At 44.4% G+C, this 26594-nt stretch overlaps 1 protein-coding gene across 1 annotated transcript in view; it reads left to right on the top strand.

The window, feature by feature from the left end:
• Positions 1-26594, top strand: part of GAREM1 (GRB2 associated regulator of MAPK1 subtype 1) — a 122241-nt gene that overhangs the window by 82937 nt on the left and 12710 nt on the right. The gene's annotated exons all lie outside the window — the stretch shown is intronic.

Raw genomic sequence — 26594 nt, forward strand, 5'->3', positions numbered from 1 at the left:
CAGCAGTCACAATATTAAATAGAGCAATGTCTGAAACTGCCCACATCAACCTTGGCTGCAGTATATGTAGAATATGATGCTATGTAGAATGTATAACGCTGCCTTATACCGAATGAGACTGCTGGTCTACCTAGCTTGACATTGTTCACACTGGTTTATAGTTGCTCTCCAGAATTCAGACAGATATGTCTTACCCTGCTGGAGACTCGAGATTGGACTTGAAACCTGCACTGTTCTGCTTCTGAGCTACAGTTAATCCCAAGGTTGGGGGAGACGGGACACTTCCCCTCCCACTTCTATATGTTGGAGTGGCATTGCTAGATAGAATGGCCTTGAGCTGTTGCCATACTCTTCTTGAATATACCTGAAATATATTGATCAAATTAGGCCTTTATACATTGGGGCCAGCTAATTCCTCGTGTACCTGAGACTTGGAAAGGCAAGAGATTTATTTTTCTGTGGAGGGTCATGTATATCCAAGATGACGTAAAATATGTAGAACCATAGAATAAGTAGCTAGCACTATTCTGGATGTGGTTACATGCTCTTGGCAAGTCATCTGACTATGCTCAGCCACATTTAGTATATTGGGAAGCCAGTGAGAGTTCAGGGAGAATTTGGGGACTCCAAACTGGCAAGGTTTGAGGGGAAAAAGTTATGTTGGAAAATTCACTCATCCCTATTGATCTCAGACCTTTTCCTTTCAGGACAGGAGAAAGGCCAAGTGAGTTCAACTTCCATATCCTGCTTCAATTTTTCTAGGGTTCTTCAAAAGTGCACTGGCTGGCAGACCTTCTGTTGTTATTTGACAGAATCCAGCGTCTCTTGTTCTGTGCCTGTAGGAACAAACATTGATTTTATGTCAAATACAAAATACAACTGCGTTGTCAGCACTTTGGGTGGTTGTAATTGCTTGTAAAATTTCTGGGTTGCTGTGTGTGTGTAGTTTCAAGAGAACTGTTGACATAGAGGATTGTGTCATAGAGCACTGAACCTCAGGATGGCACATCCTCTTCCTTCTTCCTATCCTGCCACATCAGATCTGCATCTCCTAGCAGTGCTACTCAAACTGGTGTGGTAATGATGGTTGAATGCACTGATAGAAATCGACAAAAAATATTTTAAAATCAAAATGTTGTAAAATCAAAAATAAAAAGATGAGGATCATCTTGCTGGAAGAGACCCTGGGTATTCAGGTAGCTTTTGTTTTCAGTGGTGGTCAGCCAGGGCATGGAAATGATGGCCAGTAAGAAGAGCTGTCCTAGATTGTGCAGTGTAGTTTGTTCCTGGTAAATGGGAAAAGATAAGCAGATAAGTGCTTTATAAATCAACACTAGTACTTTGAATTGGGCTCAGAAATCAGTGTAGGCAACCAAAGTATTAACAGGGGTGTCTTGGAAACAATTGTGGCACAAGTCAACATCCTTGTGGCTGTGTTCGGTACCAATTGTTTGAACAATCTTTACATGCCTTTACAAGTAGAGTGCATTACAGATCTGCAGGAGTTCCCAAACAGTGGGTCGCGGATTGGGCCTTTCTACCTGCCCTTGCTCCTGAATGGCTCAAAGCAGGAGCCATTCTGGAAGAAGAACAACTTACTAGGAGCCTCCAGGGGGCCCTTCTGGGTCACGCTGGGCTGTGGACCTACTTTATCTGCTTCCATAGGCTTCTGGAGGCCTGCAGAAGCCTCTAGGAACCACTTCCAGTTTTCGTAAAGCCACTTCTGGTTTGCTTCTGAAAAGTAAACAGCACCATAAGAACATAAGAACAGCCCCACTGGATCAGGCCATAGGCCCATTTAGTCCAGCTTCCTGTTTCTCACAGCGGCCCACCAAATGCCCCAGAGAGCACACCAGATAACAAGAGACCTGCATCCTGGTGCCCTCCCTTGCATCTGACATAGCCCATTTCTAAAATCAGGAGGTTGCACATACACATCATGGCTTGTAGCCCATTATGGATTTTTCCTCCAGAAACTTGTCCAATCCCCTTTTAAAGGCATCCAGGCCAGATCCTGTCAACACATCCTGCGGCAAGGAGTTCCACAGACCAACCACATGCTGAGTAAAGAAATATTTTCTTTTGTCTGTTCTAACCCTCCCAACGCTCAATTTTAGTGGATGTCCCCTGGTTCTCGTGTTATGTGAGAGTGTAAACAGCATCTCTCTATCCATTTTATCCTTCCCATGCAGAATTTTGTATGTCTCAATCATGTCCCCCCTCAGGCGCTTTTTTTCTAGGCTGAAGAGGCCCAAACACCGTAGCCTTTCCTCATAAGGAAGGTGCTCCAGCCCAGTAATCATCTTAGTCGCTCTCTTTTGCACCTTTTCCATTTCCACTATGTCCTTTTTGAGATGTGGCGACCAGAACTGGACACAATACTCCAGGTGTGGCCTTACCATCGATTTGTACAACAGCATTATAATATTAGCCGCTTTGTTCTCAATACCTTTTCTAATGATCCCAAGCATAGAATTGGCCTTCTTTACTGCCGCCACACATTAGGTCGACACTTTCATCGACCTGTCCACCACCGCCCCAAGATCTCTCTCCTGATCTGTCACAGACAGCTCAGAACCCATCAGCTTATATCTAAAGTTTTGATTTTTTGCCCCAATGTGCATGACTTTACACTTACTGACACTGAAACGCATCTGTCATTTTGCTGCCCGTTCTGTCAGTTTGGAGAGATCCTTCTGGAGCTCCTCACAATCACTTCTGGTCTTCACCACTTGGAAAAGTTTGGTGTCATTTGCAAACTTAGCCACCTCACTGCTCACCCCTGTCTCCGGGTCATTTATGAAGAGGTTGAAAAGCACCAGTTGCAGGACAGATCCTTGGGGCACACCACTTTTCACCTCTCTCCATTGTGAAAATTGCCCATTGACACCCACTCTCTGTTTCCTGGTCTTCAACCAGGTCTCAGTTCAGGAGAGGACCTGCCCACTAATTACCTGACTGTGGAGATTTTTCAGTAGCCTTTGGTGAGGGACCGTGTCAAACGCCTTCTGAAAGTCCAGATATATAATGTCTGCAGGTTCTCCTGCATCCACATGCCTGTTGACCTTTTCGAAGAATTCTAAAAGGTTCGTGAGGCAAGACTTACCCTTACAGAAGCCATGCTGATTCTCCCTCAGCAAGGCCTGTTTGTCGATGTGTTCTGAGATTCTATCTTTGATGAGGCATTCCACCATCTTACCTGGTATAGATGTTAGGCTGACCGGCCTATAGTTTCCTGGGTCCCCCCTCTTTCCCTTTTTAAAGATAGGCGTGACATTTGGTATCCTCCAACCTTCTGGCACCGTAGCCGTTTTGAGCAGGGGTGCTCAATACGTCGATCACGATCGACCGGTCGATCGTGAGGCAAAATGAGTCGATCGCAGGCTTGTCTCCCGTCCACGCATCCCTGGGAGTGAGCCCCGTCCTGGGAGTGAGCCCCATCCTGGGAGTGAGCTCCCTGGGAATGATGCATCCCTGGGAGTGAGCTCTTGTCCACGCATCCCTGGGAGTGAGCCCCGTTGACTCTACTGGGGCTGACTTGTGAGTAGACCTGGAGAGGAGCCTCTGGCAGGCTTCTCTCCTGTCCACGCATCCCTGAGAGTGAGCCCCGTTGACTCCACTGGGGCTGACTTACCTTCCCCTGTTTTTGCACTGGTATGTATGGAGATCTGCCCCCCCCCCAACTTCCTTCTATTGGTTCTGTGTGCAAGGGGTTATGCACTGGTCTTGCTGTGATGTCTATATAGAGATCTTCCCTCCCCCACACCTTTCCCCTGTTTTTGCACTGGTCTGTATAGAGATCTGCTTCCCCCCCCCCTTGTATTGGAATCGAGGAAGAACTGGCGAGGAGGTAGGCTGTGGTGTCAGCAGTGGCCCCTTTAAGGGTAAGGCCTGGGCATCCAGCAGAGTGTGCTGCACTGCTGCAGCCACTTGAAGGCAATAGGGCCCTCAGGGATATAAGAGCACCTGAGGCAGGAAGGGCTCCACTTATTATTAAAAGAGTCAGCCTTTTCCTACATGAAGATCGTTAAGTCTATGTACCGTTCCACCATGACTGATGAACATTTGGAAGAGTGCGTGAGGCTGGCTGTCAGCAGCTACTGTCCGGACTATGCATCCTTGGCTGATTCACTTCACTGCAAGTCATCAAAGTAAACTCAAGTAATTACAAAAAATGTTTATAGTTAATTATGTTGTGTTGTGCAATATTGGCTCATGCGGTTATGCAAGGTACACCAACATACATTGTACACATAAATGTTATATGTTATGATGGCGCGAACATTGTAAAAAAAACTCTGGTAGATCTCCAGGCCTTGCTGGGTTTCAAAGTAGCTCTCTAGTCAAAAAAGTGTGAGCACCCCTGGTTTTGAGGGACAAGTTGCATACCTTAGTCAAGAGATCAGCAACTTCATTCTTCAATTCCTTAATAACCCTTGGGTGGATGCCATCAGGGCCCGGTGACTTATTGATCTTTAATTTATCAATGAGGTCTGAAACATCTTCTCTTTTAACCTCTATCTGACTTAACTCCTCTGTCAGGAGGGGCCGTTCTGCCCGAGGCAGCGGTCTTCTGCCATGAAGACAGATGCAAAGAACTCATTTAATTTCTCTGCCATCTCTAAGTCTCCTTTTATCTCCCCTTTCCTTCCCTCACCATCCAGAGGGCCAACCACTTCTCTGGCGGGTTTCCTGCTTCTAACATATTTGAAGAAGCTTTTATTATTCCCCTTAATGTTGCTGGCCATGCGTTCCTCATAGTCTCGCTTGGCCTCTCGTATCACCTTCTTACATTTCTTTTGCCACAGTTTATGTTCCTTTTTATTCTCCTCATTAGGGCAAGACTTCCATTTACGGAAGGAAGCTTCCTTGCCCTTCACAGCCTCTCTAACTTGGCTGGTTAGCCATGCGGGCACTCTCCTGGATTTAGTGGAACCCTTCTTTCTTTGCGGTATACACCTCTGCTGGGCCTCTATTACTGTTGTTTTAAGCAGCCTCCATGCACTCTGGAGAGACTGGACTCTTTTTACCCTCCCTTTCAACCTCCTTCTAACCAGCCTCCTCATTTGAGGGAAGTCCACTCGTCAGAAGTCAAGGGTTTTTGTGAGAGATTTGCCCGATATTCTTCCCCCGACGTGAATGTCGAAACAGATCACAGCATGATCACTGTTCCCCAACAGCTCCGTAACATTGATGTCTCTAACATTGATGCCTGGTTGTCCCAAGAAGTCTCCCCACAGTCCTTCTCTGCCTGCCTCTGCTTCTCCTGGTCGGCCACCAAGGCTTCAAGGGAGCGGGCGCGTTCCCTGAGTCCCTGGAGCTCCTTGCACCGAGGACACATCCATGACTTATGCCCCAAAGGCATATAGTCATACATGTGGCACTTGATGCAAAACACTGGATAGCCCCCACCCTGCTGCTGGCTATCTGACTGCATTGTTTGTTTGTTTAGGGGTACTTAAAAACCCTTCACTGGTTTGCTGCCCTCTTCTCAAGGGAAGAGAAGGACAGTGTCTGGGGCCCTGGCCTCCTTGTCCTGCTGCTGAACTCATGCTGAGGATAAACTCGCAGTGCCTTATTTGACACTTTGTTCCCAAGGCACTTGGTGTCCCAGAGGCCACGCGCGCTTTTGCAGTGGGCTCACGCAGTGGCAGGCACTAGCTTTATACCCCTAGCTAGCCCTACCTCCTTGCTGATTGAAAAGGGGCTGGTTTTCCCAGGTGAGATTACAAAAGATTAGGAAGAGAAAAGGCTGCTGATGGGCCTAATCTACTCTGTAGGCTCCTGAATGGGGTGCTTGGATTTGCCTAATGGGGCTCTTATCACCTCCTAAAGGACAATGAGTATGCTAATTTGCTAAATTGCTAGATTTATGACTATGCTAAGTTAAATTGCCCTGGCTGGCTGGGAATGGGCCCTTCCTAGGTTCTTACCTTCCTAATTCAGCTCTCTTAGGCTGGACTGTTTTTTAACCTCAAGCTGCTTTTTATTTGAGTTTAAACTCAAGTACCACCAGGTGTGTCGTGGTCCAACACAGAGGATGAAGTGAGTCACGATGCCAAAGAGTTTGGGAACCACTGCCTGGATCATACGTAACCCTTGTCTATTCGATCCAGTCCGAAAGGCACAGCTGGCACACCACCATAAGCTGCTCAGAAGGCACTCCTGGACACAGCCATCACCTGGATGTCCAGGTTCAAGGCCAGGTCTAGGAGCACCAAGTATAGATACTTCGGACCCAGAGGGTGCCAGAAATTCTTCTATGACATGTTACATTGTTTTGAACTAAATATGGTAAGGCTAAGGATGCTTCCTTTCTTCCAGGAAAAAAAGGCTTTAAACATTATTTAGTGAAGCAGCACGTATACAGGTTGAGACTAATTATTCGCATGGGTTCCGTTCCAAGCACTCATGGATTTAAAAAAAATGCACTATAGCATATCAATTTAAAAAACAAAGTTTCTTTGCTCCAGTGATTGAAAAACTGCCTTGCTGACCTTTCGACTGTAAGATAAGAGTCATTAAGAAGACAATCCATCAGCACTTCACTCAGCCCCTCCCTTCACCAATGCAAAATGATCACCTTTCTTTCACGTGCTGGGGGAAGGGAGGGGTCCGAAGGAGAGAGAAGCGTTGATGGATTGTTAGCCTGCTGCCCTCTCTCTCTCTCTCCCATTAAGGAGGCTGTTGTTAAAGGACTGTTCAGTTTATAAAACTGATTTTAAAGGGATACATTTTTCCCCTTCTCCAGGGATCAGCACATTCTTTCTCATTTGCAGGGGCCATTTGTGTTGAGTCAAATCTGTGTATAAAAGATCCGTGTATAAATAGGCTGGACCTGTACAGTGCTTGCATTCAAGCAAGTCTCCCTGCAATCAAGATTAAAAACTGTAATCCTGGGTGAAACAGCATTATTATTAATAATGCTTTTAAGGTTGAATTGATCTTTAAATTAAAGTGTGCATCCTTGATTGCTGCCTCATAATAAAATATCTTAAGTATGTCAAATATTAATGCAGGAAAGGAAGGAAGGGACTTGGACCGTGTACTCTAGGGCATGATTAGGGTTACAGGCTGTCTCCATTCTAATTGTAATCTCAGTGATATTCTAGGTGACTTCAAGACTGTTTTTTCTTTTTTCATCAGTATGTAGAAAGCCTAAAATATTGTGTGTGCGTATGTACACACATTCATGTGCCCACATACAGAGCATACATGTCTAACCTTGCTAAATAGTGGCAAAAATTTTAATGGCCCTAGATTGCCCACTGGCTAGAATGTTAATTCAGGCTTAGACTCATGAAAGCATCTGATTTAAGCATGTACTGTATATCATGTTGCACAATTTCTGTATACCATATGTGTGACTATTGTGTAAACCAGGGGTCTCCAAACCCCGGCCCGAGGGCCAGATACGGCCCATGGCATGTCTCTACCTGACTCGCAGCCAACCTCTTGTCCCCTGAAAGCCTCTGACCCACTCAACTGAACATGACCAGAACTGTGCTCTGATTGTGTCTGCAGGGTGTTCTGAGGGCCAGAGAGGTTGAATGAACGAGCCCATTCATTCATTTATTCACTCATCTAAGTTCTATTTCAAATTTGTTTATTTAAATTTTATATTTAAATTATTTTTCTGGCCCTCAGCACCACGCCAGATATTTGATGCGGCCCTCTGGCCAAAATGTTTGGAGACCACTGGTGTAAACTAATACTAATATGCTTGCAGGAGTTGTGTGTTTAATGCTTCAAAGTGAGTACTATGCTATGCAAGGGGTATTGTGTCAGTGAAAGGGAAAAATCATCTCTGACCTTGTCAAACTGTAACAGATTAGGACAGTCCGAACTCAACATATTGCGTCAGCTCTTGGCAAGATATTTTTACAGTCACTTTGAGAAGCAGTTTATTTCCTGTAGCTCTCATAGGTTTTGGTAAGGGAATAACTTTTTATTTACCGGCCATGTCTTGTTATCATATCAACTTCCTGTGTATCATTGAGTTCGGACCATATAGCCGCTGAAATGCAGGGTGCAGATTACAGTAACACTTCATTTTCTGTCTTGGAAAAAAATTTTAAAATGTTTTGCAGGAACCTAGCTGGTGAGGTCAAATTATTGCCACATGTACTACATTGTTCAAGTGGGTTGCTATCATCTAGCATCCAACAAAGCAAAGTGGGGGTCCCAGTTGGACTGTAGTACCACTGCTACATTCTGTGCATATAATTGAGTTATTCAAATTTAGCAAGCAGGTCTGATGCCCTTAGAAAAGTGAAGAAGCTGGTTTGCCTATGGTTAATATGTCATGCCCCCTTTTCACCCTGAGCATTCCTTTTAAACTTACATTATGGATATCAATAATGAATGAAGGAGAATACAGAATTTTCAGTGAGAACATGTATGAAGCTGCCTTATGTACTATGGATGTAACTGGATCAGTAGTGACTAAAGAGACTGGCAGTAGCTCTCCAGGTTTTAAGGCAGGGAACTTTCCTAGCCCTACCTGGGAATTCCAGAGATTGAACCTCGAACTTCCTGCATGCAAAACACATGCTTTACTGCTTCTTCCTTCATATGCAAATTTGTCTTCTTCCCTGCCCCCCTCCATTTCTATCCTTCTTAACACACAGCTTGAAGAGCATCTCTAGAAGACCTGATATATTTAATCCAGGCTATTTGATGAAATTAAGTGGCTAATCATAAAACTCTGGTTATTGAACAACTGTAAAGGTTAGGCACCATCACTCTCTTTGTTGTTCAAAGAAGAGATCTTATTTTCCAGTTAGCAATTCATTTAAGATAAGTTCTCTTAGGGCTGTCAACAAAAACCAGATAGAACATTAGAAATGGCAGTAAAATGTATTAACTAAAGCCAGAGATTAAAATCTTTATGGAGCAGGAGGGTTTTTACTACTTTAAAACTGAAAAGAGAAGGGACTTAAGGAATATCACCCAAGGAGAAAATTCCACTAATGAAGCACCACCATTTCTCTTGATTGCTGGCTTGGTCCGGGTGTAGGTGGGTGATTTTCATGTTGCCATGCAGCATGTCAAGCCAGTGCTGCTTCTGTTGGCCCTTCAGTCATTTGTCATTTACCACCAACTGAAGGCCCTTCTGCCCCAGTGTATCGTTGTCAGCGTGCAGAACGTGGGCGTACCATTGAAACCAGGCTTCTTTCAACTTGTCAGCAATTGGCGCAACGCCATACCACTGTCGGATGTCATCGTTGTGGATGTGGTCAAAACAAGTGATACCACAGATTCAAAACAGCATCTTTGTTGCATCCAACCACTCAGTTCCTGCTGCCTCTTATTGTGTGTTTTCTCTCCTCTCACAGTCCTTCCACTTTCCTCTCATGATGGGGGGGGGGGGGAACTGAGTCAAGTCTGGGACTAAGCCAGCGGTTCTCAAGCTGTGGGTCAGGACCCATTTAGTGTGGTGTGATCCAGTTTCTGGTGGGTCCTACAGGGCCTACAGTGAAAACATTGGTGATGGAAAGATCAGATAACTTATTGCCTCAAGCCCTGAGGCTATTCAGAAATCAGCCAACTGCCCTGCAAAGAGCTGAGCTCCTGCAGTTTGCAAGCTTGTGTAAATATAAGGAGATAATGTGAGTGTCTTTTTTCTGGTGTATTTTTTTCCAAGTTTGTCAATGACAGGTAGTGGGGGCAGGTGAAGGCTGGGTCACATAATTAAACCCCTCAGGCTTTGAAGTTATTTATTAGGGCAGTCTCGTTACAAGAAATGGATTAAGTGTTTTCTCCAAATAAATATAAATAACTATAAATAAATAAAATATTACTTGTAAATAAAAATATTACTTTCTAGACCACCTTTTTAAAAAGTCTCAAAGCTAGGTTGGTCCCAATAGTGTCATTTTTAAAAGTGGGTCCTGGTGCTGAGAAGTTTGGTTGCAGCCTAGCTGCCCATCTGGTCCCTAGTGCTAGCAGAGCTGCCACTTGGTTGCCACCCCCCCCTCCGTCTTTGTCATCTTACCTCCACAGAAGTCTCGGGTTCTGCTGCTATTCTCCTGCTACTGCTCCCTTCACCAGGGCTTTCAACATCTGGATACTCCATGAAGGGCAGAAGAGGGTCTAGGGCTTCCAGGCTGAGCTGTGTGTGTGTGAGTGAGAGAGAGAGAGGTGATTCTTCTCCTGCATTTCCCCCTTCATGCTTTCCTGCCTGTGCCTCAATGCACCTCCTTACTGCCTGCACTTTTCCCCCGCACCACTCTTGGTACTCTAGAGCAGGGGTCTCCAAACCCCGGCCTGGGGGGTCAGATGCGGCCCGCGGCAAGCCTCTATCTGGCCCGCAGCCAGCCTCTGATCCCCTAAGAGCCTCTGGCCCAGTTGACCTAATACAACCAGAATTGTGCTTGTGGGATGGGGCAATGGGGGTCCATTTAAGTGTGTGCTTTATTTCTTGGGCTGTGTTGGTGCTTGGAGAAATTCTGGACATTTGAACCCATTCATTCATCTAAGTTCTATCTCTAACGTATTTATTTAAATTTTTTCTGGCCCTCGACATTGTGCCAGATATCTGATGTGGCCCTTCGACCAAAAAGTTTAGAGACCCCTGCTCTAGAGCGGGGGTGCCCAAACCCCGGCCCTGGGGCCACTTGCGGCCCTCGAGGCCTCTCAATGCGGCCCTCAGGGAGCCCCCAGTTTCCAATGAGCCTTTGGCCCTCTGGAGATTTGTTGGAGCCCACACTGGCCCGACGCAACTGCTCTCAGCATGAGGGTGACTGTTTGACCTCTCACGTGAGCTGTGGGATGAGGGATCCCTCCACTGCTTGCTGTTCACCTCTGTGATGCAGTAGCGGCAGCAAAGGTAAGGCCAGCCTTGCTTTGTGCAAGGCCTTTTATAGGCCTTGAGCTATTGCAAGACCTTCATTCATTCATATAAGTTCATCTTTAATATATTCATTTATGTAAACTTATGTAAATTTATTCAAATTTGAAATATAAATTCTTTTTTTCCCCTGGCCCCCGACACAGAGTCAGAGAGACAATGTGGCCCTCCTGCCAAAAACTTTGGACACCCCTGCTCTAGAGTATGGGAAATCCACACTCTAATGCTAGATCTAATGCTAACGTTTCAGTCACTGCCTCTCATCCTACCCTTTGTCACTGGATTATTGTGAGGGTATAATGGGATGGCCTCGTGTAAGCTATTCTGAGCTTCTTGGAGAAAGAGTAGGATATGACAAATATCAAAATCCTATCTTATTTATCTGTCAGACTCTGTGCATCTTCAAATGCATGGTCAAAATTAGAAGCTGTGTTGGTAGGGATCAAGGAAATGAATAGCATTCAAGCATAACTGAAGTTTCAATGTGACAGAGTGTTACGTTAAGGCAGAACTTGGGGATGCAGGTTGGTGATGCACTTTTTTCCTGTAACAAGGCCAAAAAAAGCTAGGTCTGAAACTTTCTGGTTGAAATGGTTTAATTCAAAAGATTTCTTCTGTGAGATGCAAGAGATTTGGAACAAGTTTTAGTTTGCCTTGCATCCAGTTCAGCAGTAGGCCTTGTCCCCAAGTCAACACTAACATTTTTACCAAACCCGTTGGAAAAGAGGGGGCTGGAAAGAGTACAACAAGGCAACAAAAAGAGTCATTCTGTGGCTGAGACGCTTGCTGTATCCTAGCGTGGGAGGGAGGAAGCAGAGGAGTCAGACCAAGTACACTGGAACCTTGATCTCCAGTTGTGACCAGACGACAAATGCTTACAGATTGCTGAAAGGTATCAATAGAGGGCTTTGACTATAACAACGTAATGTGGAGGTGGTACTGAATGCATTATTTCTTTTGAACTCAGTTGTACATGCCATTGCAAAGGAGGGAGATTTGGAAATGGGATAGACTAAGTGAGCAAGATTGCTATTGAAACGCAATAGGCACGCGCAAATGTGCATGCCTACTGAAAGAAGTTAACATTATTATAGTTTGAGTTCTGATCTGTAGCTCCCCTTGACATTTTAAAGATAAGTTCATTGCAGTTGTCTGTGGATTGCAATTGTGGCCTGTCTTAGTAAGCTGCAGAGGAGTTAGGAGCTGTGAGTCATGGTTTAGAGGAAATCTTGCAAACACTGTAATTTATCTACTTGATTAATCTACTTGTTATGGGAGGTTTTAAATACTGTTTCTCTTTTAAAAATAAGTTAGGCATTCTTGATAAACTAGTATGTTATTTCAACATGTCCCTAAACTGTATTCACTGTATTGAATTCATAAGATGAATCACGTCAGTTACTTAATAGCTGGCTGAACCTTTTGTGCCCTGTTGGACTGATTGTACTGTAGATCTCTAGGGCAGTGGTTCTCACACATTTAGCACTGGGACCCACTTTTTAGAATGAGAATCTGTTGGACCCACCGGAAGTGATGTCTTGCCCGGAAGTGACAGGAAAATTTTAAACAATCCTAGGCTGCATTCCTACCCACACTTACCCTGAAGTAAGTCCCATTGACTATCCTTGTTAAAAGAATATACATAATAGCTTGTTAAGAGAACAGGTCTACATAAGAACATAAGAACAGCCCCACTGGATCAGGCCATAGGCCCATCTAGTCCAGCTTCCTGTATCTCACAGCGGCCCACCAAATGCCCCAGGGAGCACACCAGATAACAAGAGACCTCATCCTGGTGCTCTCCCTTGCATCTGGCATTCTGACTTAACCCATTCCTAAAATCAGGAGGTTGCGCATACACATCATGGCTTGTACCCCATAATGGATTTTTCCTCCAGAAACTCGTCCAATCCCCTTTTAAAGGCGTCTAGGCTAGACGCCAGCACCACATCCTGTGGCAAGGAGTTCCACAGACCGACCACGCGCTGAGTAAAGAAATATTTTCTTTTGTCTGTCCTAACCCGCCCAACACTCAATTTTAGTGGATGTCCCCTGGTTCTGGTATTATGTGAGAGTGTAAAGAGCATCTCCCTATCCACTCTGTCCATCCCCTGCATAATTTTGTATGTCTCAATCATGTCCCCCCTCAAGCGTCTCTTTTCTAGGCTGAAGAGGCCCAAACGCCGTAGCCTTTCCTCATAAGGAAGGTGCCCCAGCCCCATAATCATCTTAGTCGCTCTCTTTTGCACCTTTTCCATTTCCACTATGTCTTTTTTGAGATGCGGCGACCAGAACTGGACACAATACTCCAGGTGTGGCCTTACCATCGATTTGTACAACGGCATTATAATACTAACCGTTTTGTTCTCAATACCCTTCCTAATGATCCCAAGCATAGAATTGGCCTTCTTCACTGCCACCGCACATTGGGTCGACACTTTCATCGACCTGTCCACCACCACCCCAAGATCTCTCTCCTGATCTGTCATAGACAGCTCAGAACCCATCAGCCTATATCTAAAGTTTTGATTTTTTGCCCCAATGTGCATGACTTTACACTTACTGACATTGAAGCGCATCTGCCATTTTGCTGCCCATTCTGCCAGTCTGGAGAGATCCTTCTGGAGCTCCTCACAATCACTTCTGGTCTTTACCACTCGGAAAAGTTTGGTGTTGTCTGCAAACTTAGCCACTTCACTGCTCAACCCTGTCTCCAGGTCATTTATGAAGAGGTTGAAAAGCACCGGTCCCAGGACAGATCCTTGGGGCACACCGCTTTTCACCTCTCTCCACTGTGAAAATTGCCCATTGACACCCACTCTCTGCTTCCTGGCCTCCAACCAGTTCTCAATCCACGAGAGGACCTGTCCTCTAATTCCCTGACTGTGGAGTTTTTTCAGTAGCCTTTGGTGAGGGACCATGTCAAACGCCTTCTGAAAGTCCAGATATATAATGTCCACGGGTTCTCCCGCATCCACATGCCTGTTGAACTTTTCAAAGAATTCTATAAGGTTAGTGAGGCAAGACTTACCCTTACAGAAGCCATGCTGACTCTCCCTCAGCAAGGCCTGTTTGTCTATGTGTTTTGAGATCCTATCTTTGATGAGGCATTCCACCATCTTACCCGGTATGGATGTTAGGCTGACCGGCCTATAGTTTCCCGGGTCCCCCCTCTTTCCCTTTTTAAAAATAGGCGTGACATTTGCTATCCTCCAATCTTCTGGTACTGTGGCCATTTTGAGGGACAAGTTGCATACCTTAGTCAAGAGGTCTGCAACTTCATTCTTCAATTCCTTAATAACCCTTGGGTGTATGCCATCAGGGCCCAGTGACTTATTGATCTTTAATTTATCAATGAGGTCTGAAACATCTTCTCTTTTAACCTCTATCTGACTTAACTCCTCGGTTAGGAGGGGCCGTTCGGGTAGCGGTATCTGCCCGAGGTCTTCTGCCGTGAAGACAGATGCAAAGAACTCATTTAATTTCTCTGCCATCTCTAAGTCTCCTTTTATCTCCCCTTTCCCTCCCACACCATCCAGAGGGCCAACCGCTTCTCTGGCGGGTTTCCTGCTTCTAACATATATGAAGAAGCTTTTATTATTCCCCTTAATGTTGCTGGCCATGCGTTCCTCATAGTCTCACTTAGCCTCCCCTATCACCTTCTTACATTTCTTTTGCCACAGTTTATGTTCCTTTTTATTCTCCTCATTAGGGCAAGACTTCCATTTACAGAAGGAAGCTTCCTTGCCCTTCACAGCCTCTCTAACTTGGCTGGTTAGCCATGCGGGCACCCTCCTGGATTTAGTGGAACCCTTCTTTCTTTGCGGTATACACCTCTGCTGGGCCTCTATTACTGTTGTTTTAAGCAGCCTCCATGCATTCTGGAGAGACTGGACTCTTTTTACCCTCCCTTTCAACCTCCTTCTAACCAGCCTCCTCATTTGAGGGAAGTCAAGGGTTTTTGTTAGAGATTTGCCTGGTATTCTTCCCCCAACGTGCACGTCAAAACGGATCGCAGCATGATCACTGTTCCCCAATGGCTCAGTAACGTTTACATCTCTAACCAGGTCTTGCGTACCGCACAAAATTAAATCCAGAGTCACCTGTCCTCTGGTGGGCTCCGTGACTAGCTGATCTAAGCCACAGTCATTCAGCACGTCAAGAAATCTGGTTTCCTTATCGTGACCAGAACAGAAATTGACCCAGTCAATATGAGGATAATTGAAGTCCCCCATGATTACAACCCTGTCCTTCCTTGTCACCTCCCTGATCTGTTTCCTCATTTCAAGGTCCCCATCAGATTTCTGGTCTGGAGGACGATAGCACGCCCCCAGTATTACATCGCTGCACAAGCCTGGTAATTTAACCCACAGAGATTCTACGGTGGAGTCGGACCCACCTTCAATCTCTACTTTGCTGGATTCTATCCCTTCCTTAACATAAAGGGCCACCCCACCTCCAACACGCCCCTGCCTGTCCCTCCTGTAGAGTTTATAGCCCGGGATTGCGGTATCCCACTGATTCTCCGCATTCCACCAGGTTTCCGTTATGCCCACTATGTCAATATTTTCCCTTGTCACCAGACATTCCAGTTCTCCCACCTTTGCTCGTAGACTTCGGGCATTCGCATAAAAGCATTTATACATGGAATGCCCCAGGATGGGCTGCTTATTCGCTCCTTTGTCCCCGCATCCTCTCATTGTGCCAAACCGTCTATCACATCCCATCTCCCTACCTTTCCCAATTTCTTCTCCTACCCTGCCTTTGTCTTGTTGTTCTCTAACCTCCCCATCCTCATCCCATAGGGATGAGGAGTCCCGAACCGGATGCCCCTCGGCTCCTGTCGGCCTTCCCCCAGGGATCAGTTTAAAAGCTGCTCTGCCACCTTTTTAATGTTATGCGCCAGCAGTCTGGTTCCATTCTGGTTCAAATGGAGCCCGTCCCTCTTGTACAGGCCCCGCTTGTCCCAAAACGTTCCCCAGTGCCTAACGAATCTAAACCCCTCCTCCCTACACCACCGTCTCATCCACGCATTGAGACCCCTGATCTCCGCCTGCCTAGCTGGCCCTGCGCGTGGAACAGGTAGCACTTCAGAGAACGCTACCTTTGAGGTCCTGGCTTTCAGCTTCCTGCCTAAAAGCCTAAATTTGGCCTCCAGGACCTCCCAGCTACACTTGCCCACATGGTTGGTGCCGACATGCACCACAGCCGCTACCTCTCCCCCAGCACTGTCTACCAGCCTGTCTAGACGAGAAGTGATGTCCGCAACCTTCGCACCAGGTAGGCAAGTCACCATGTGGTCCTCACATCCGTCGCAAACCCCCCTCTCTATGTTTCTAATAATCGAATCCCCCACTACAAGAAGGCCCCGACCCCCCTCCTGCCGAGGAGTATCCCGAGTGCGCTCGGATACGGGCCCATCCCCTGGAGAAGGGATCCCCCCTAGGGGATTGTTTCCCTCCTCTCCAGGATGACGTCCTCCAGTCCCGAGACTTCCCACCCGGGCAGCCGAGGAGCTGCACGCCTGAGGTTGGGACGAAGCCTGATCGTCCCCAGAAGTCTCCCCACGGTCCTCCTCTGGCTGCCTGCGCTTCTCCAGGTCGGCCACCAAGGCTTCAAGGGAGCGGACGCGTTCCCTGAGAGCCTGGAGCTCCTTGCATCGAGGACACACCCATGACTTATGCCCCAGAGGCATATAATCATACATGTGGCACTCGATGCAGAACACTGGATAGCCCCCACCCTGCTGCTGGCTGTCTGACTGCATAGCTTTTTTGTTGTTGTTGTTGTTTTATTTAGGGGTCCTTTTAAAAACCGTACACTGGATAGCAGCCCTTTTCTCTAGGGAAGAGGAAGGGCAGTGTATGGGGCCCTGGCCTCCTCACCCTGCTGCTGAACTCGCCCAGATGCTAAACTCTTGTGCCTTACCTGGCACTTGGTTCCCAGAGGCCACACGCGTCTGCAGAGAGCCTCACGTGATGGCCTGCCTAGCTTTATACTCCTGGCTGGCTCCTCCCCCCTCCTTCCTTCCTGATTGAAAGGGGGCTGGCCTTCCCAGGTGAGTTTACAAAAGCTCAGGAAGGCAAATGGCTGCTGATGGGCGTGACCTACTCTGCAGGCTCCTGAATGGACTGCTTGGATTAGCCTAATGGGGCTCTTAATGGGTTGGGAATTGGCCCTTCCCCTCCTAGTTCTGTTCTCTTAGGCTGGACTGTTTTTGTAACCTCAAGCTAGTTTTTATTTGGGTTTGTTTAATTATTTATTGCTCTCTAGATCCTGTGTCCCAATTTACTGACCTGTTTAGGTTATGTTCTAACTTAGATTAGGTTTAACCTGGGTTAAGTATAGGTTTAATTTAAACAAGTAGAAAACCTGCTTTTCACTTTATCCTCCTCCCTTCCTTCGATTAAGTGCTACCTTAGGTGCAGCTAACTTTCAATTTTGATTTAAATGCCTGACCCTTGGGCACTTACTCACGAGTAGGACTCTGCTCTTACTCACGAGTAGGACTCTGCTCCTGCTCAGAGTAGCCCTATGTACCTCCCTTAGGTGCTAACTTTCAATTTTGATTTAAGGTTGCTTTAAAGGTAAGGTTAAGGTTAGAAGACAGGGAGTTAGAAAGACAAAGCGTTAGAATGAGTACACTTACCTCCTCCTCCTGCTCCTCCTCCTCTCCTTCTCCAAAACTCAGAGGTCTCCTTGCCTTCTCCTCGCCCAGATGCTGTAACATTTCCCTAAATGCAGTCACATAGCATGGTAGCATCATCTAATATTAAAAATAAAATATTGAAATGAATGAAGACCGACCTGAAATTGGCTTGTGACCTACCTAGTGAGTCCCATCCCACAGTTTGAGAAACACTGCTCTAGGGAATCAAACTATCTGCAGGGCCAGTCAAAAAATATTGATTATAATAGCATCCCTTTCTCTTACCTTTGTCTCTGCCATACTCATACTAAATACAATAATGATAACAAATGCTAGAAACACAGTGTCTTGTATGCAGCTTCAGATAACAAAGGTAACACTGAATTGCAGCTCTGTAGACATTACAAGCAAGCAACAGTGGGCTTGTGCTTCATTTTGGCCCTTGGGGAGGCAGGTGAACAACCTATAGTGTTCCTTGTTATTAGTTTCCAAGACATTGTGCAGACAAAGTTGCTTGTACAGGTGGGGACGTGGTATCCATGGGCAATCCATTCTCGGACCCCCGCAGATCTCACAAACCGTGGATAAGCAAATCCATCGTTTTTGGTCCCTTAAGCCTTGCAAAGGCAACCAGAGCTATGCTCCAGTCACCTTCAGAGGGCTTTCTGAAGCTGTTTGCCCACAGCCTCTGTGTAGAGGCAAAAAAGCACAACTTCCGGTTTTCCTTCAAAAACCGGAAGTGATGTTTTTCTGCTCTTAAAAGACATTTAGAGGGCAGGGGAAGCCCAACTTTATCCAATGCTCAGTTGGGGATAACATATTTGAACAAGACATAACACATTCTCAGTTGTGGTACCTATCTTTTGGAGTTCCTTGTTCTGGCACAGGCTGGCTGTGTCAGAGGGCTCTTGATGAGTTGTCCTTAATGACCTACTTCAACCTGACTGGGCCCCAAGAAAGTTTAGAGATGCTGTGAACAGAGAGGTGATGACGGAGTTCAGGCAGTGGGCTATCTGAGAACCCTCAGTAGCCACCCAACAATGCCCTCTCTTGGTGATAGCCCTGTCCTGAAAGGTTCTTATGATCTTCTCTCTGGTGTCATTCTGACACCAGCTGAATGTTGTTTTGTTCAGGCAGAACTTTGGTCGGGTTTTTTTTTAACAACTTCTGTTTGTTATATCCTTTAGTTTGCTGGCTGTTATCTGCAGCTTGCTTGCTTGCTTGCTTTTTAATTTTTTGTAGTGGTTTTTAAGTCTTGCTTTAATTGCCTTGAGTGGTTCAACTTTGCACTAGAAAGGTGAATAAATAAATATCATCCTTTAATATTGTTTCCTGTTACTGCCTTGTTGAATGAGTATCACGTCCAGAATGATCGGATGTGATTGTTTCCTGGATTAACTCCACTGAGGATATTTAGATAACACAGCATTTGAATAGCTTCCTCTCAGGAAACTGTAACACTGAGATATTAGCCAGGCATCTGCACATACCAAAGTGTTCAGTGTGAAACACAGTTCCAATTTTCTATCAGAGGTTCACAAAGATGATGCATCTTCTCTAGTTTTGCCAAGTTATTGCTGTTTTTTATTTTTAAAATTTTTTTTTATTATTTTCGAAAACAAATATAAACAAACACACATAACACAAAAAACATAACACTTTACTACACAAAAAAAGGGTGCAGGAAATCATATATCATTATTATATATCACTAAAGCGAATGAATCATTACATATCTCCTAATCAATTTCCTCTTCTAAATTTACCTCTTAATATCATTTTTCATTCATCATTTGTCTATCATATCATATATCAAATATATATAGTAAAATCATCTAAATACCCTATCATATATTTCTAAAACTTCATTTTCAACCAAGCATAAAAGGGTTTCCATTGCTCAGTTTGTGTCAGTTTTTGTTGTTGGTCCAAACTTTCTGAAAGTCTATCCATTTCCACCACATTCATTATTTTCTCTATTAATTCGTCTTTCATTAGTATTTTAAAGTCCTTCCAATATCTAGCATATAAAATCCTCACCACAGTTAAAATCATAATAACTAGGTACGCATCGTTTTCTTTATCTATAACATCTAAAGTAATATTGAACAAAAATAATTCAGGTTTCAATGGAATAGTAAATCCAACAATCTCTTGTATTAGATTTCTTACCATCCTCCAATAAATTTGCGTTTTTTTACGTGTCCACCACATATGATAAAACGTTCCTTCTGCACATTTACATTTCTACCAAGTTGTTTGCTGTTATGTAGTTATCAAGGGATGAGCTGAATTTTCATAGCGTTTTAGATCAATAATAATAGCAAATTGTTGCTATCAGTGGCCATCCACATACCATAAGTATCAAAGAATTAAAGTGCATCAACAAAGTGCCACTGTGAGCAGGGCTTGCAGAGAGCAGAAATGTGGTATTCTTCCTTTAAAGATTTATAAAAGACTGGTGTGAGGGATAAAGAGATATTCAGCAGTGGTATTTGCGACCCCCCAGCCTGAGGGCCCTGGCATCTGCCCCCTTAAGGGCTGCAGGGACTGGGATATACTCACCAGGCCCTGCAGCAGCCTTCCTGGGGTGCGGGGAACCCTGCACAAGCACCTGCAGAGCTCCCCAGCTTCTGGTTTTGTGGAAGTGGAGCGCAATCACTCTACTTTCACTTCAAACCAGCTGGGGAGCCCTACAGGCACTCACACAGGGCTCCCCGCACCCCTAGGACGATGCTGCAGGGACTGGTGAGTGCATCCCAGTCCCTGCAGCCCCCCTGAACGGCACGATCCTGCAACCCCCCTGAGCGGCACTGCCTTCCCCCTGCTCCGCTGCTTCCCTCCCCTCCCTTGCAAGAACTTACTGCACTTTTCAAACTCCCAGAGAGTTTGAAAACTGCAGAATTAAAGCATAAAGGCAGACAGACAAATAGCAACAATAAGATAGTGGCAGTAAAAGTGGTAAAACCAACTAAATAAAAGGGTAAGTGGAGGGAGAAAAGGCCAAGCACCATAAAAACCGCACTGTCCTACCCACTCCCAAAAGCTAACTGAAACAAGATTTCCTTCCTGGTGAAGTTCTGCAAAAGGGTTTGAAGCACTATGATCAGGTTCAACTGACTTGGATACAGCTGCTACTGGCACACCAGCTGAAGCGGGCAAAAGCCCCCAACTTTGCCACAGCCACCACTTGATGATCCATAAGTAGTTTGGATTCAGTGGGACCCCCAAGCTGTGCACCTGTTCCTTTAAAGACTCCATCCAGAACAAGTCAATAGTCTAGTACCTTTGCCATGGTTTTCTGAACCAGGAGGACCTCTGTTTTGTCTGTTTAATTTGTTGATATGTTCCCTCACCCCAAAGAGATGGGTTCTAAATATATTTCAATCTCTGATATCTAGAAATGTTCCCTGAAGGGAAGTAAGCTATCTTTAGCAATATTGGAATGATGTCACTTTACTGTCTAAATGTGTTCCTTAGGCTAAAGGAGAACTTAAATCTCCATTATTGCTTACAGTCTGCAATAACACTAAATCAGTTCCATGCACTATCTTGGATACTCAGGGTGGATATTGCACCTGTGTGAAAGCACTGAGCTGGCAAGAACCAACTAGTCAGATGCATAGGTGCTTTTGTGCAGGTGCAGTCCATCAGGTCTTGTGTTTTTGTACTGGCACAATAGCACTGTTCCAACTTATATTAGTTCCAACTTCTGAAGATACATCTGGTGTAGAAACAGGATATAGGTCAGGAGCTACCTGTGTCTTATTTCATTTACCACCACCACCAAGTTCCTGTGTAATTTATTAAGCTAAGAGATGGTACCAGCAGACATTTAAAGCTGAATCTTCCTTTTGGAACTCTGTTCATACACCATGCTAACAGTTCTGGGGGAGGATCTTTCCTATCTTCTATTATATCATTCTCCTATTGACAAAAGTGTGTTGTTCTTGTAACCTTAAGTGGCAAAGTGCTGTAGAAGGACTGCATTGGAAAATATATGTGGAGCTGAGGAGTATAGCCCACTTATTTCATTGTTATCCACCATTTCATTGGTGGGTGCAACTACCATTATAATATAGAATTATATGAATATAGTGGGTGCCCGAGCAAGTCTGATGGGTTGGTGATCTGTTTCTCCTGCATTCAATTTCTGCAGTTTCCAGTGTGACTGGAAGGGGTGGTGCTTGGGCTGATTGTCGGATTGAGATCTCTGTTTACATTTAATTCTTGGCAACAAAAATGTGCGTGCTATCAAAGAGCAGGAAATTTTTGGAAGCTATTCAGTTTATCTATAAAAATGTGGCATCTCCTCACATGCCAACCTTTGGAAATGCTAACCATCATTGACTGCATGTATATTTCTCTGGCCTTGCACCAAAAGAGTACCCATGTATGTGTGAAAACACAGGCATTTATCAAGGAGAGATGGGCTGCAACAGTGGTTTTCAGACTGGAGCGTGTGTGACCACTTCTGATCGTCTTCTGGAGGGCTCTGCGCTGTGTGGAAAGCCCTGCTGAGGTTGGCGCCGGGCTCCCCCAACCTCTGGGAGGCTGCTGCAGGCAGGGATGAGTGGCAGCGCGCCCCTGCGCCCAGATCAGAGGCACGATGCTGAGCATCCCGTCTCTGCCTTCTCCCTGCCCCCGCTGCCTACAGCGAAGACTTAGTGGCTCTCAAACTCTCTGGGAGAGTTTGAGAACCACTGGACTACAATATAGCTTGAAGTACTGCATATGACTTGCTCCTGATCTTTCGTGAATGATTAGTTCAGCCATGCAGTTTGCCACTTGACTACTCAGATGGGTTGACAAGCCATTTAATGAACTGTTCCTACAAATGTTCCCATCACCTTAGCACAGCACTATGTTTCCTAGCATGGGGAAGTGCTAGCGCCAGTAGCTCAGTTGTATGAAATTTTCACTGACATCGTCCTCTGTCTATCTGCTTTTAACCTCTGAGGCTCAGAAAAGGGAGACTAATGGCCCAATCCTATCTGGGCCTTGCAATGACAGAACTTGTGTTCCATCAGCATAAGGCCTTGGCCGCTACTGTGGCAGCCGCAGCGATGGTGCATAGGCTGGAGCCACTAGTGCAAATGGTACCAAGCCCCCACTAGAGCAGGTAAGTTGGCAGGGGAGGATCAGGGCAGTGATTTGGGGCCTGCTGTGGGTGTGTTGTGGGTGGACTGGGTTAGGTATCAGCAGCAGCAGCACTGATCCTATACCCTCGACCTGACCTTGACACACCCCTCAGGACTCGCTCAGATTTACACCAGCTCGGATCAGCACAGATTTACTTGGCACAAATCCACTTGGCCCATTAGGAATCATGCTGCAGTGGAGAACGTAAGTTAATAAAACTTTTACCTATCTCTCTATCGCTGCCTGGTCCCCAGCCAGTCCATAGGATACAATGGAGGATGCACCAGCACTGCTGCACACTATGAGCCTGCTCAGGATAGGATCAGGTTGTGAGAGTAGTCAGCCTGTCACAACAGTTCACTCTGTTTCCTGTGCAGGGATCCACAGGCAGACCTGTGGATGTATGCACATTCATACTGTCTCTTCTGGTGTTGTCCAAATTAGAGAGCCAGAGAGAGATGAAGTGGCAGCTAACACAATGCAGGGCTACATTTCCCCATCAGGGAAATGTATGGGGGGGAGGGGCCAGCCAGCAGCTGAACAGACGTGCCTCTCTCGGGCTCTTAAAAGGCACTCTGTTCCCCCCCCCCAAAAAAAAACTGCGGATCCGAGGATTGTTTGTCAGGAGAGACAAACTCCTCCATGTGATGGCATGAGTCCTGAGAAGATAAAGCCTGGCCAGGGGGCTTTCCCAGGAGATTCCGCCGTCTTGGCAGCAATGGTGAAGAATTCATTTTGAATCAAGCTAAAGGCCCCTGCAGGGAAAGACGCTGAAAGACTTAAGTAAGTATTATTCCGTTTGTGTATGCCTGGCGTGGACTGAGTAATTTGATTGCCTGATTTGTTTTTTTGCTGTGAGAAGGGGGGGGAAGGTTTCCCCCCCAGCTGTTTATCGGTGTGAGGAGATTTACCAAGCTTGCTGTGGATATATGAAAATATAATTACAACTTTACAACTTTGAATTTCGGTGGATTACAGATTAACTGTCCTTGAAAAGTTTGTGTATTGGAGCATTTATTGCCTTGGTTTGTTACTATCGTTCGGGAGTGCCTGAAGGAGCGGCTGGATGTTTTGGACATTCCTGCGGTCGGACATTCCTGTATTGCCAAGGTTACAAGTCTAAACAAGATAAGAGAAATACAAATAAAACAGCACCAGTGACATCTAGTGGATTTTAAAAGACATTGTAAGAACTGGGTTTGTGTTTATAATTGAAGCAAAGAAGATAATACGCTGAGGACATCTAGTGGCCTTAAAGAACATTGCGATAGAAGGAAGGAAGAGCTAAGATGGCGGGCAAAACAGTGAAAGTCCGAGCCTCGCCAGCGTTGGAGACGGGACTTGGAAAAGAGGAGGAACAAGAGGAACCAAAAGGGAAAGACTGGAAACAGACTGCAAGACAACATAGAAAAACTGTTGGTGATGGTACAGCAACTATCAAACCAATCTGTACAAACTCAAGCTAGTGTGGATTATTTAATTAAACGATTAGATGATCTTACTGGACAACTGATGGAGGTGAAAATTACATCAGAAGAAAATAAACAAAAGATTGAGACATTGGGACAAAAGATAAGAAAAGATCAAGCTAAAATATTGGAGATACAAGAAAATCAGCATGATGTGGAGATAGCGTTAATGGAAATTCAGATGGATAGTGCAGCTCGAGTGGTGAGGATACAAAATATACCTGAGGAGAAAGGAGAAGACACATCACGACTGATTGTCAGAGTAATATCAGAATGGATTGATACACTGATGGAGGAGATATCTAAAGGATTGGACTCAGTGAGAAGAGTGAGCACTTCTTATCTGAGAAAACACGAATTACCAAAAGAAATCCATGTGAAATTCATCAGAACCTTTTACAGAGATAAATTACTGAAGGCGTCACAGGAAAAGGAATGGACAATGGATGATAATAAAGTCAACATTTTGAGACATGTTCCATGGAGAGTGAGGAAGAAGAGAAAAGAATATGAAAATCTGAAAAAAATTTTAAGAGAAAAGCAAATACCATACAGATGGCTTTCTCCGGAAGGTATGTTTCTTCAATATCAGACACGGAGATATAACATAATTCAACAATGAAAGCAGAAAACTTCTTGAGTACAGTGATGAAAGATGAGATAAGAAAGGAAGAAAAGGAGAAAGAGAAATCAAGGAGAAAAGGATTAGAAGAATGTAGACCAGAGATGGAGTCGGATGAAAAGAAATCAGATGATTTAGGAACAACAGATGAATCAGAGGAGCGAGTAAGAGGCGCTCACCATTAGCAACAAGAAAAAGACAAAAAGAGAGGAAGACCAGTAAAAAGAAACATGATGACTAAATGATAGTCCTAAATGATAGGGCATTGTTGGTGAATAAAAAATTAGGAGAAGTTTTTGTGACTTGAGATGAGAAAAAGTGTTGCTATTTATGTTAAAGAAAGATTGAGAACAAAATTAATATATGCATTATAAGATGAACTATTGGATTTTGAGATGTAAGAAGAAACAGTAAAACAATGCATGATAAAATGGGCGTAAAATATAGGCCATAATATCACAATAGTTCAATTGGAACAGATTTGGAAGCATTATAAAAAAAAATTTACTAGAGCAACAAATTTTATGCTATTTTAGATATTATAGAAAAAGAAAATGATGTATATTTAGTTATTATGATTTTAATTGTAGTGAGGATCTTATATGTTAGATAATGGAAGGATTCTAAAATATTAATGAAAAATGAATTAGATTTTATTTATCTATTTTTTATCTATTTTATCTATTTATTTATTTATTATTTATCTATTAGAGAAAATAATGAATGTGAAGGAAATGGACAGACTTTTAGAAGTTTTGGATTAACAACGAAAACCGACACAAATTGAGCAAGGGAAAAAACCCTTTTATGCTTGGTTGAAAATGAAGTTTTAGAAATATGATAGGGCATTTAGATGATTGTATTACATATATATTATATTTGATATGATATGATACATGTATGATGAATGAAAAATGATATTAAATTTAGAAGAAGAATTGATCAAGATATGTAATGATTTATTAGTTTTAGTGATATGTGATAATGATATATGATTTCCTGCACCCTTTGTGTTTTTTGTGTAGGCAACTGTGTTATGTTTTTTGTGTTATATATTGTGTATTTGTTTATAGTTTTTGAAAATTAAAATTTTTTTTTTAAAAAAAGGGAAATTTACAGACTGTATTACAACATGGTAAAGGAAAGATGAAGAGGAACGTCCAGCAAAGCAAATCAGGGGACTGGCTACTCCTTAAACCACTAATATGTGAGGTGGTGTGAATTGGGGTTTGGATTTACTCTGTTCAAATGCTTGCTCTTATTATATTGTGTAGCAAGTTCCATAGAGGAATCATTCGTATTCTTTTCTTCTATGAATAGGGCATAATTTTTTTCTGGTTTGTGTCTGTGTTGGTGTATGAATTTCCTTGAACAGTCATCTTTATAAGCGCTTTGTTTCATGAAGGGCTTAGTGTAAAATAGGAACTGGATAAAGTCTTTCCAAAGCTACAGTTCGCTCCTGAAGTGATCAAATCACTCCCAAACCTTCTGCTCATCCCCTGTCTCTGTTGCTTGAATTTTTTTCTTGTCTACTATCTGGGAGCCTAGTTTCAGATCGTAGTTCATCCTTGTTTGGAGCATGAGCAGAATACAGAGCAGGTTGCGTTACTGAGTCAATGGGGAGAGGGTAAAAACAACAACAACAAAATAAGTAATTATACAGGCCACCATTTTGTAATGCTCTCTGCCTCCCCAAACCACCAATTTATGCTGGTAGCTCCCAAAGACCCTAGAAGCATAAACCTAGTGTAAGTAATAGATTACACTATCTAGAGCAGTGATTTTCAACCAGTGGTCTGTAGGTGTGCCATTGGAATTTGATTGGTGATCATTTATTAGTAGGGCCAGTGGGGGATGTGA

The sequence above is a fragment of the Tiliqua scincoides genome, chromosome 4 (genome assembly GCF_035046505.1).
Source record: "Tiliqua scincoides isolate rTilSci1 chromosome 4, rTilSci1.hap2, whole genome shotgun sequence".
NCBI classification, from domain to species: domain Eukaryota; kingdom Metazoa; phylum Chordata; class Lepidosauria; order Squamata; family Scincidae; genus Tiliqua; species Tiliqua scincoides.